Source organism: Aotus nancymaae, unplaced genomic scaffold, assembly GCF_030222135.1.
Source record: "Aotus nancymaae isolate 86718 unplaced genomic scaffold, 86718_ANA_hifiasm-v0.15.2.pri h1tg000021l, whole genome shotgun sequence".
In the NCBI taxonomy this organism is placed as follows: domain Eukaryota; kingdom Metazoa; phylum Chordata; class Mammalia; order Primates; family Aotidae; genus Aotus; species Aotus nancymaae.
Window position 1 is genome coordinate 15,665,368 of NW_026988433.1, and position 11,442 is coordinate 15,676,809.

The window sequence follows — 11,442 nt, forward strand, 5'->3', positions numbered from 1 at the left end:
AACACCAAGAATATGAAGGATTCATCTCATGGGGTCGAGAATGGCTGCCCTCCTTCCACTGAGGACTAAGCTGGAGGAGATGGACTCTGCCTAGAAGGTGCCTGATCTGAGTAAGACCTTGCTTCCCAAATGTGTTCCATAGACCTTTCATTTCATGGAAAACTAGCTGCATATTGCATTACTGAAAGGGTCCTGGGACACGTATGCATTGGAAATGCTTATGTAAAATAAGATGAAACTAATTTCTTGATTGCAGGACTTATCAGAACTTTTAAGACACTGTTGTGTGGTTGAATTTCTAAATGGCTGATAGGAGGCTGTTCTTCCCAAGCTTTCCCAGGCTTGTTTCTGAATCTCCAACAAGGTCAACCTCTGTGAATGAAACTTGATACCTTACCTGGTACTGAAGGAGGCAATGTCAATGTACGGGCCCACTGAAAAAAGCTGACCACTAGCGTTCATAGACCCTGCTAGGAGATGAGAAAGGTAGCTTAGACCCTGATTCTATGCATGTGAGCAGTGGTTCCATGAACAAGAACACCACTTCTGGCTGATGGATGTCTTCCAATGGAGGGGTCAAATTTGCTGTGTGTTGGTGGCTTCTCCAACATACCATGGCTTGGAAGCCAATGTGAAAATTATATAAGATGTCACACCCTCAGATGGCTTAGCAAAGTTTTCCCCTGAGTTCATCTTCAACCAAGTCATTGGAATGATGATCTAGAAGGATCTCTATCTAAAAAATCTAGAAGGATGAAGATCTGGTCTAAGCAGTACAAATATGTAACAGATCTACCACGAGCATCCCGTCCTGTACTCTTGGCAGACATCGCTAGTCTATCACAGCATGCCTTCCCACTGATCACAGATGTAGCCTCCGGGCATTTGAGTTACCACTTAAAATGGACATGAATGCCCCTCCCATATCTCACATTTCTCCACCTTTTGAAGAAGCAGGATCTGAGGCCCAGAGAGGAAGGCTATAATAAACTCCCCTAAGTCAGGTCCCTTCTAAGAGGCAGAGGTAGGTTTAGAACTCAGGACTCAGAAACTTCCAGAAGCCTAGCCATTTGGGCTGTAGTTGGTGGACAGCCTAGCAGAGCCCTACAGATGTCTCTTCTCAGTTAGGGAACTTGGAAACTGCAGAAAGAAAGATTCTGTCCTTAAGACTGTGTGTATGATCCTACTCAGTAATCTGCCTGCTTGGAGAAAAATCATTTATCTTCTGGGATGGCTTCACCACAAGGCCTGAATGCTACCCCCAGTCTAGTAACAGCTGGGCTGGAAGTGGTGGCATATGGGGGCCTTAAGGAATAACAGTGTGCATGGTGGTGTGCCAGAGAGCTGCAAGGGCTTTTCTTTCTTGAGGAGGTTTTTTAAAGTTCTGCAGTTCAATCTGGGCTTCTGGGAAGTCAGGGGATGTCGCATATGAAGGGCAGGAAAAGGAGCCTGACTCCAGTTGCTCTTTGGTTTCTTCCGTGAATGGAAGGCTCAAAATCAAGTTTCCACCCAGATAAGATCTTGGGGTCCTGGTGGACCACCAGCTCTACTCCTGAGTTCTTGAAATGCCTCTAATCACCAGCTCAGTGGCTGGGAGTATCTTCTGTCCACTGCCTCTTCTTTTCCTTCTCCTCTTCATTTACCCCCCCATCTACCTTCTGCCAGATAATATCTCCCCTGTACTGCAAACTGAGGAAATAGTTTCACAATTGTAGAGATGAAAAATAGCTGCCATGTATTCGGCTTAAATTAGCTCAGAAGAACGGCTCCCTCCCTCCAGTGAGCGGGCAGCAATTGTTTATGCCAACGTGCTATTTGTATCGCGCCTTCTTAGATTTGAAAGTCTAATGATTAAAAACAAATCTTAGTTTTTCTTTTCCACCACTTAAAAGAAAATACCAGCTTGGCTAGTTCTTCTAGTTTAAAAATACCCTGACCTCCAGCACTACAGTGAGAATTTTGGAAAGGCTGGTACCAGGATATCAGGAGGAAATAAATTCAGGCTGACAATAACCAGAGAGGCCTCTTCTGAGTGATGGGCGCCGGGATGATCAAGGTAGAAGAAAGGTCTTTGTGTCTTCACATGGATACTAGCATTCTGGGTTTGTCTGGAATTCTGTAGGCTTATTTCTTCACCAACCGTTCATTCAATGGGTGATTTATTGAGCATCTACTATGTGTTAGACCCTGGGCATTCAGTGATGAGTGATACAAAGTCTCCCTTATTCTGAAGCCTAGAGCCCGATGGGGAAGCAAGACAAGAACCAAGCCAACAACAAATATATACATTTGCAGTTCATGTAAATCTATGGAAAGCAAACCACGGGGGACCAGAAACATGGGAGAGGATGCTACTGTGGAGAGCTGTTGGCAAAGGTTTTTCTGAAGAGGTGACATTTAAGTCAAGATCTAAAGAAGAGAAGGAGGAAGAGATGATCATTCAAAGCCAGGGTTTCTCAACCTCAGCACTGTTGAGCTATTTGGGGCCAGATAATTCTTTGAGGTGGCAACTGTCATTGTAGGATGTTAAGCAGCTTCCTCAACTCTCCCCACAAGATACTAGTAGCACCCGGTACTGGTGACATCCAAAAACATCCCCAGACACACCCCGACTTTGCTGTTAGGAATCAATCCTCATAAAGCCCCAAACCTTGGAGCACAGAGGCTGGAAGCCCATATGGTGGCATTTCAGGCATGGTGTCACCTGAGCTTCTCTGACCCCCCACTTCCGAGATGGCATCCAACTTGGAGTCTCTGTTCTCCATGAGCTTCCATAGCTGTCCCATATTCCACAAGGCATTGCTTCTGTGCCACATCCTCTAGTTCCACCACAGCCCTTTTTTGGGTACGCTGGTAGATTTCAAATGCCTCCAGTTGACATCCAAAGTGTGACATCCAAAACCATCTCCAGACATTGCCAGATGTCCCCTGAGTTGTCTCCAGGCCACACCACTAGGATTCAAATCCAGCATCCTGCCATCTGCAACCTTTCATGGGGGAAAGGAAATCAAAGGGGAACAGAAAAACACAAGGGGGAGACTCCTTGAGTAAACACAGCAGGGAAATAGGTTTTTAAAGCACTGTTTAGCATCGCCAGTGGTTTGAATGCTGTCTAGGTAAGGAAAATGTGGACCTGCCTTTCACCATCTGCATGGACAGGAGCTGAAACCTCCAATCATTTTCTCCATCCTTCCACAGCCCTCCTAGGAAGCAGATCCTCTTGCTGAACTGAAATCTTGAGACTTGCATCCGGCAATCCTGGTGTTGCTTTCTGAGACTACTCAGGGAAAGCCCCTCTGTATTCCCCAGGAAGGAAAGTTCCCAGATAGTGAAGGGCCTTTTCCACCTTCTTTCCAATTCCCAGTTCACTGTGAAGAAGTCAGGCCAGGTTAGAATGGCTGTCTCTGGTAGCAATGAAGCAACAACACAGTCTGGACAAGATGTGGCAGCTCAGTGCAGTCCCATGTGACTGATTCGGGCATGGAGACAGGCAGTGTGTGAGGATGGCCTCTGTAGGTCTGGCCGTTTTACCCCTAGAATTAAATCCTTGGGGCTTCCAGCAGTCCCAGGATTGGGAAGGGGAACAGAGAGGAAGAGTCGGGCATTGCAAAAGACCAGATCTCGGAAAATTGCTTTGGGAATTGGGACACCTTCCAAGAGACAATTAAGTTGGCTGGGGTTCTGCCCCTGATGGGGTCAACCTCTCCCCAACACAGCCCTGCCCAGGTTGGAACATTGGCAGCTTAAGTGCGTCCTGGACAATTAATGTAATGTATTGGTCCTATCAGATTCTAGCCATTTTCCTCTGCTTATTTTTCTACATGTGTTATAAGTAATAATTTGTAAATGGGTACATATGAACTTATGAAAGTTCAAGTAACTGCTGGGTAGCTACAGCATAGGCATCAAGGTACTCTAAGGTACTTAACCTGCCACACCAAGGCCCTGTGCCCCGGCCCCCTTTCCCTCCTAGCCAGGCTTCTAGGGAGCACTGCACACCTTACCCCTTCAAAGCTGTCTTGACAGTCCTGGCTGGACTGGCGCATTAAGGGAGGGGCTGCCCTTACTGCTGGCACTGCTGCCAAGACAGGTCTGAATTCTGTTTTGTCTGCTGTACAGAAAGAAGCTTGAATTATGACATTGGTCAGTGTATCAGCCAGCTATCGACACAGTAATGCTGTGTAACAAACCTTCCCCAAACCTCATGGCTTACAACAGCTAACATTTATCCTTGTGCCCATGGGTCTGCAATTTCAGGTTGGGTCTACCTAAGAGGCTTCTCTTTGGGCTTTAGGCCAGGTTCAAGTCAGCTCCACATGTCTCCCTGTTTCAGGGGTCAGGCTTCTGCACAACTGTGAGATGCATAAATCTTTGCTTGGCCCCTTCTTCCTTCTTTTCAGAAGTCTTTCTCCTCCTGAGGACCCCTGTGGTCCCTACTGATCAAAGAATATCATATAGTGTACTTCCCACCCCACCAAAACACACCCCGACTTTGCTGTGGGAATCAATCCTCATAAAGCCCCAAGCCTTGGAGCACAGAGGCTGGAAGCCCATATGGTAGCATTTCAGGCATAGTGTCACCTGAGCTTCTCTGACGTCCACTTCCAAGATGGCATCCAATTTGGAGTCTCTGTTCTCCATGAGCTCCCATAGCTGTCCCATATTCCACCAGGCATTGCTTCTGTGCCACGTTCTCTAGTTCCACCATAGCCCTATTTTGGGGTACACTGGTAGATTTCAAATGCCTCCAGTTGAACAGCCAAAGGATTCTAAGAAAATCTTCCCTGTATTTCAAAGGCTCATATCCCCAGCCACATTCACTAAACTCTCAGCAGAGCCCAGCATTGAGTAACCTTTATCCCTTCATTCCCCAAATCTTCATTTTATATAGTCATTTAGTAAATATTTATTAAGTGCCTCCTGTGATTCTGGAAAAAATGGAGAAAAGTGGCTGCTGCCTTCATGGTACTAGGAGTCCAGTGGAAGAGAGGGAGGAGTTCCGGGAGGAGTTCCAGTAGGGTCCCAAGGCCCCCGAGGAGCTCCCAACCTGGAAAAGGACCCTCCAGAAAGGGTTCTCAGGGGAGGAGACTTCTGAACCATGTCTTGGAATTTGAGTAGAATGGTAGGGAACAGTGTGCCAGACAGAAGGAACAGTCTATGTGTGGACTCAGAGGCAAGATCATGATTTATTGAGGGTAACTGCAAGTGGCTAAAAGCCTGCCCCCTGGCACTTGCTTGCCTTTCCATGCTTTCTCCAAAGCCTGATTTGGGGCGGCTGGAGGCTCCATCTCCAAACAGAGGGTACCCTGGCTCAGATGTGGAGATCTTGACTTCTCTCTCCAGCATGCTCTGGTCCCTACTGTTAGCCTTGGTGTCCTGTGGGGGAAGATGTCTGAGGAGGGTTTTGTGCTTGCTGAAGTCAGACCAGTACTTAGGCCATCTCAGGCCTGCTCTGCGTCCCTCTCTGGCTCTACAGATTTCTCTGTCTCTGCCTGTCTTCACACAGTGGAGGATGTGTCTCTATTTCTTAGTGCCCTGCATTGGGTCCTGAAGTCCGTGGGCATCTTGGCTATAGATGGGTTGGCCACCAACCCTTCTCTCTAAAGCGTTTTCATTCCTGTTCCTCTTTTGCTTCACTCTCCCTCTATCAAGTCTTACAACCCGTGTCTCTGATTTCTCTGAGGCCCCCAGATCTGTCTTGCCACACCAAAAACCCTTCAGAAGTCTTACCATGTCCTGTTTCTCGGACAGTTCATATCACTCTATGAATAGGCCCCTGGAGTGTTGAGGTCATGCATGAATGTGGAAGTGTATTTATGGAAAGGCCCTACACTGAGGGTCTCCAGCAAAATATTACAGGTGTGATGGGAAAAATGCCGGTTATAGAAATGACTTAAGAAGACCTAGCGGTCATAGGGGGCCACAGGCCAAGTCTTCAATACAGCCTGAAGTGTGGGAAATAATGTATCAGGCCTGTTGGTGGAATGGTGTGTTTGGTGTCCCTATAAATATATGTCAGGGTTTGAAGGACAGAAAACAAAGCATCTTTGCTCACCGCTGGACTACCAGGGTGTATGTGGCTACTACAGATTAGTGAAGCTTATTTATCTGCTTCAACTTGACTCAATTTGCATTTCTTGAGCCACCCTCTATCATGGATAATGATTTCACCAACACTGTCTCAGCATCAGCAGTCCCTTCAGAGTATTCCTTGAATTTTCTTAGCTTCGTGCAGCTCACGAGTGCTTACTATGTCACTAACCCTTGAATTTGTTGGAGGGAGTGAATGAAATAATGAATGTCAATAATGTTATGCAATATCTGGCACACAGTAGGTGCTTTATAAATGTGGCTTTTCTTTTCAATCACCCAAATGAACTTCCCCCGGAATCCCACCTCTAGGGGGACATTTCTGAAAAAATAGAGACTAGAATAGTGGGGTGGTGGGTGTTACCCATTTACTTAAATGCTGGTGTCCTGGTGAACATGGAGAGGGATGCCCAAGTCTCATAAGGACACCCCCTCCCCACATCTATAAGGCAGAGGATCAGACTCTTAGGGTGAGAGAGAGTCTCTGGCAAGACAAGCCCCCACCCCACCAACGTCCTCCTAGAAACAGAACATTCTTCCTGCAGATCCCAAAGCAGAAGTTCACTGGGGCAGATAAGGCCGATCACATCAGGTCTGCGGCCTTGATGCATACCTGGACCAGGCTGAAAAGATCCCAAACTTAGGTGGTCGACATTTCTACCCCAGCCTCTCATTTCTCTCTCTCTAAGACTTGATCTTGTAACCGGGATCCACTCCACAGACTTAACGCATGATTAATTTGATTGACTACTCTTGAAGTTACTGATCTTAGGAAAACTCCTCAATTGTAAAAAGGCTTTCTCTATATGTAAATTATGCTGTTATCTTTTTCTATACACAAAGTATATAGACCTATAAATATTATACATATATATTATATATATAAAGACTAATTCTTGTACAGACCAACGCGGACCGATGGTCCATATTCTTTTCTCCACGTTTGTTTGTGTCGACTGTTGCAGAATGAGTTGATGTAAGAAGGCGGTTTCATGTTTTCTTTTTTGGGGCCACTTCTTTTTTTTCCTTTCCGTTTCTATCTCTGTCTCTGTCTCTGTCTCTGTCTCTCTCTTTCGTACTTCTTGCCAATGTCTTGTTGCTGAGAAGGAACATTCTATTCAGATGCCATCCAGGAAAGAAAGTCCAGATGGATGGAGGGTCCACTGTGTATATTTGTACAGAATCATTTATAAAGTTTTCTACACTTCTAAAAAAAGTATTTCTAACTTGGGCTGTTGGACGGTTTGTGTGCCTCTGAGCCGGCAAGCCTCTTGTTTCTTGTGTTTAGTGCAATGTTTAGTGAGAAACCAATGTCTGAATTATTTATGCCAATAAAGAATTTGAGAATTACTGCATTGCACTGCCGCCAAGACAGGTCTGAATTCTATTGTCTGCTGTATAGAAAGAAGCTTGAATTATGACATTGGCCAGTGTATCAGCCAGCTATCGACACGGTAATGCTGTGTAACAAACCTCCTCCAAACTTCATGGCTTACAACAGCTAACATTTATCTTTGTGCCCATGGGTCTGCAATTCCAGGTTGGGTCTACCTACCAGGCTGGGCATGATGGGTTAAGCCTGTAATCTCAGCACTTTGGGAGGCTGAGGCAGGTGGACTGCTTGAGCTCAGGAGTTTGAGATCAGCCTGCACAACGTGATGAGACCTCATCCCTACCAAAAAAAAAAAAAAAATTAATTAGCCAGGCATGGCAGCACTCACCTGTAGTCCCAGCTACTCAAGAGGCAGAACTGGGAGGATCACTTGAGCCTGGGAAGTTGAGGCTGCAGTGAGCCATGAATGTGCCACTGCACTTCAGCCTAGGTGTCAGAGCAAAACCCTGCCTCAAAAAAAAAAAAAAAAAAAAAAAAAAAAGAGCCAAGCCAATTAAGCTGTACAAATACAGACACAACATCACCTCAAACCACATCCACCAACATTTCATTGGTCCAAGCAAGTCAAATGACTGAGCCTTTCAATAGGACAGGGCTGTAAACTCCACGCAGAGTGGGAGGAGAGATGAAGTGAATGTTTGTTGCACTATAATCCAGATGACCACAGTCTGGCCAAGTATTCTTCCAGCCAGTTGGGCAAAAATGCATTCTCTCCCTAGGGATGAATATGGTGTGAATGTGTAAATATACACAGATGTGCACAAGACCATGGCTCTTCACGTTGAGCATGTGATCTTTGCCCATATGAATTCCCACAGCCATGCAATTCCATTTTATAGATGGGGAGGCTGCGTGCAAAGGGATGAAGTAACTGGCTGACCCCAAAGTCAGGACCGAAAGCTCGTAGCCCTCCTGGGGCCACACACAGCATGACAGACTTCTAAGTACCTTGGATTTTTAAAAGCCACTTTATGAAGTGCTTTTATGAAACAAGATCTCACCTGACCTGGAAAACCAGTGAAGCTGGGACTAGTCAACTCATTCAACAGCAAAATAACTGAAGATGGAGAAACAGACGATCTGGCAAATCTGACGGGAACTCCCAGGCACCTCCCTAGAGGAGCTGCTGCTGTAAGTCCTTCTCAGCACACACTGGAAGGGAGCAGATTGACAGGTCTGGAGTCTAATTCTATTAAATAGCTCTGCCATGTGCAAGCTATATTGCCCAGGTCAGGTCGCTTAGCTGCTCTGAGCCTCCATTGTCTCATCTGTAAAATGGGCATAATTATTGTACCTGTAGGACCTACCTCCCAACGTTGTGAGGCTTACATGAATTAACACCAGTACTTGGAGCAGTGACCAGTACCTAGTAAGTATTCTTAAAAATATGAGTTGCTAGTTTGAATATTTATTACTGGACTGCGCATGGTGGCTCACATCTGTAATCCCAGCACTTTGGGGGACCAAGGCAGGCAAATTGCTTGAGCTCAGGGGGAGTTCAGGACCAGCCTGGGCAACATGGTGAAGCCTCATTTCCATTAAAAATACAAAAAAATTAGCTGGGCATGGTGGTGGGCGCCTGTGGTCCCAGCTACTTGGTAGGCTGAGGTGGGAGGATCTCTTGAGCCTGGGAGGTGGAGGTTGCAGTGAGCCAAGATCGCATCACTGCACTCCAGCCTTGGCAACAGAGTGAGACTCTGTCTCAAAAAAAAAGAAAATAAAGTGTAACTATGGTTCATTTCTAACATTAGTGACTAAGAGCAAACCCCACCATGAGTGACCGACTGCACCCTAGAATGCCAGCTTCTGCTGAGTTAATCCAGACCTATCTCACCCTCAATCTCTCTCTCAGAGAATAGCAGTTGGTATCCAGCACTGTAAACTTTTCAACCCACCTTCACAAGTATGATTTCTTCCCACTCACCACATTCAAATGGGGTGGGTGTATGAGTTGGCCCATTTTACACAAGGGGAAAGTGAGGTTGCAAAAAGTGAAAGTCTTCTACAGCATCTGCATGTCTGTCCTGGGCTGTATGACTCAGACCAGCTGGGTGACCCAACTGGGCAATGACATCAACTCTCAGAACCTCAGTTTTTTTAACTGTAGAATTGGGATCATAATTACATTCATTTCAGAGAGGTGTGGTCCAGATTAAAAGCAGGTAAAACATTTAGCACAATTCCTGGCATAAACAACCAATATGCATTAGCTATTTCAAGCCCAGATTTGACATTTAGTTCTGGGAGAGTGTTGACGTGGGGAGGCGGTGTGAGACAATACCAGAACCTTCCATCCTCCTCTCTCCTTTTGCAGGCATATGTGAAGAGGAAGAGTCTTTCCTGGGGCCTGGAACTAATTGATTGTCCTGGTTCTGGCTTGTGGTCTTCTGTGGCTGCGGGGTCACCATCAATCAGGCACAGCAGGTGCTGAGCTGAGTGAGAGAAACCTTGCAAGTAATCGGAACTAAACAGCTCATTAACTTCTGTGCACAGGCTTCAGGGCAAGTGCTTGGTAACCAGAAACACAGGCACAGATGAGGTACCTGCCCAGCTGACTGGGTGGCAGGAACAAGGCCTCTCAAGTCCCTCTAGTCCTGTCCTCTTCACCTTTGCCCAGAATGAGACTTTCCAGAGCCCACCCAGGTGTCCTAGCTCCCATCATTCAGTTTCCAGGAACCGTGCTAAGCACATGACATTTGTCATCTCATTTAACCCTCACCATGGTCCCATGAAGCAAATGCTGTGTTGTTCTTATACAGATGAAGCTCCTGAGGCTTGGAGAGGTTAAGTGACTTGCTGTACATCACACAGTAGGAAGTGTGGAGCCAGGATTCATACCCAGACTATTTGAATCTGGGGCCGGTGCCCTGAACTGCAATTCAATTTTATTGTTTTGTTTTGTTTTGTTTGAGACAGGGCCTCACCCTGTTGCCCAGGATGGAGTGCCGTGTACCATTTCAGCACACTGCAGCCTCAACCTCCCGAGCTCAGACAATCCTCCCACTTTAGCCTCCCAAGGAACTGGGACTAGAGGTGTGTGCCACCTTGCCAAGCTAATTTTTTTTTATTTTCTGTAGAGATGAGGTCTGTATTGCCCAGGCTGGTCTCAACCTCCTGGGCTCAAGTGATCCTCCTGCCTCAGCCTCCCAAAGTGCTGCAATTAAGGTGTGAGCCACCTCTCCTGGCCGGAATTGCAATTCTTGATGATTTCCAGGGAAGACAAGTGGCAATGAAAAGTGATTGCAATAAATCAATGCTTCTCAACCAGGGATGATGTTGCCCCCTGGGGAACTTGGCAATGTCCAACTGAGGGATGCTAATGGCATCCAGTGCCTAGAGGCCCAGAATGCTGTTCAAATCCTCCAATGCATAGGAAAGCCCCCTGCAACAAGAATTATCCAGCCCCAAATGCCCATGGTGCTGGGGTTGAGAAACCCTGCTATAAGTGGTGCCAAGTACAGGGCATGGCGGGGTGCACTGGCCTGGGTTACAGAGGGGGGCAATTGGACAGTGTTCACGGAAGAAGAAAGACCTTGGTTGGAGAGCAAGTCTCAGCTTTCACTTTACAGATGCAGCAAGAGAAGTGATGTAAATTGCTAAGGGATAGACTAAAATCCAAGCCAGCAGTCCTAAACACCTTCTATGCAGTGGGCGTAGGGCCAGGGATGCTACCAGCTTGCACATTTAATGATTATTCATTCAGACATTGCCCAGCTCAGTCAAGACCCTTGGAGTGGAAAACAGTCATCCCCATTTTGTAATTGCAGAAACCAAGGCTCAGAGACAGGTGCTATGAGCTCAAAGCCACACAGCGAGAAAGGGCAGAGCTGGGATTTCAACCTGGGTCTCCTGTCACTTGCACAGTCACACTTTCATAACAGGAAATCAAAGACACTAACCTCAGGGAGTCTGCCACCACCTCTGAGTGGGAGCATCTTGTATGAATAGGCAGGAAACCC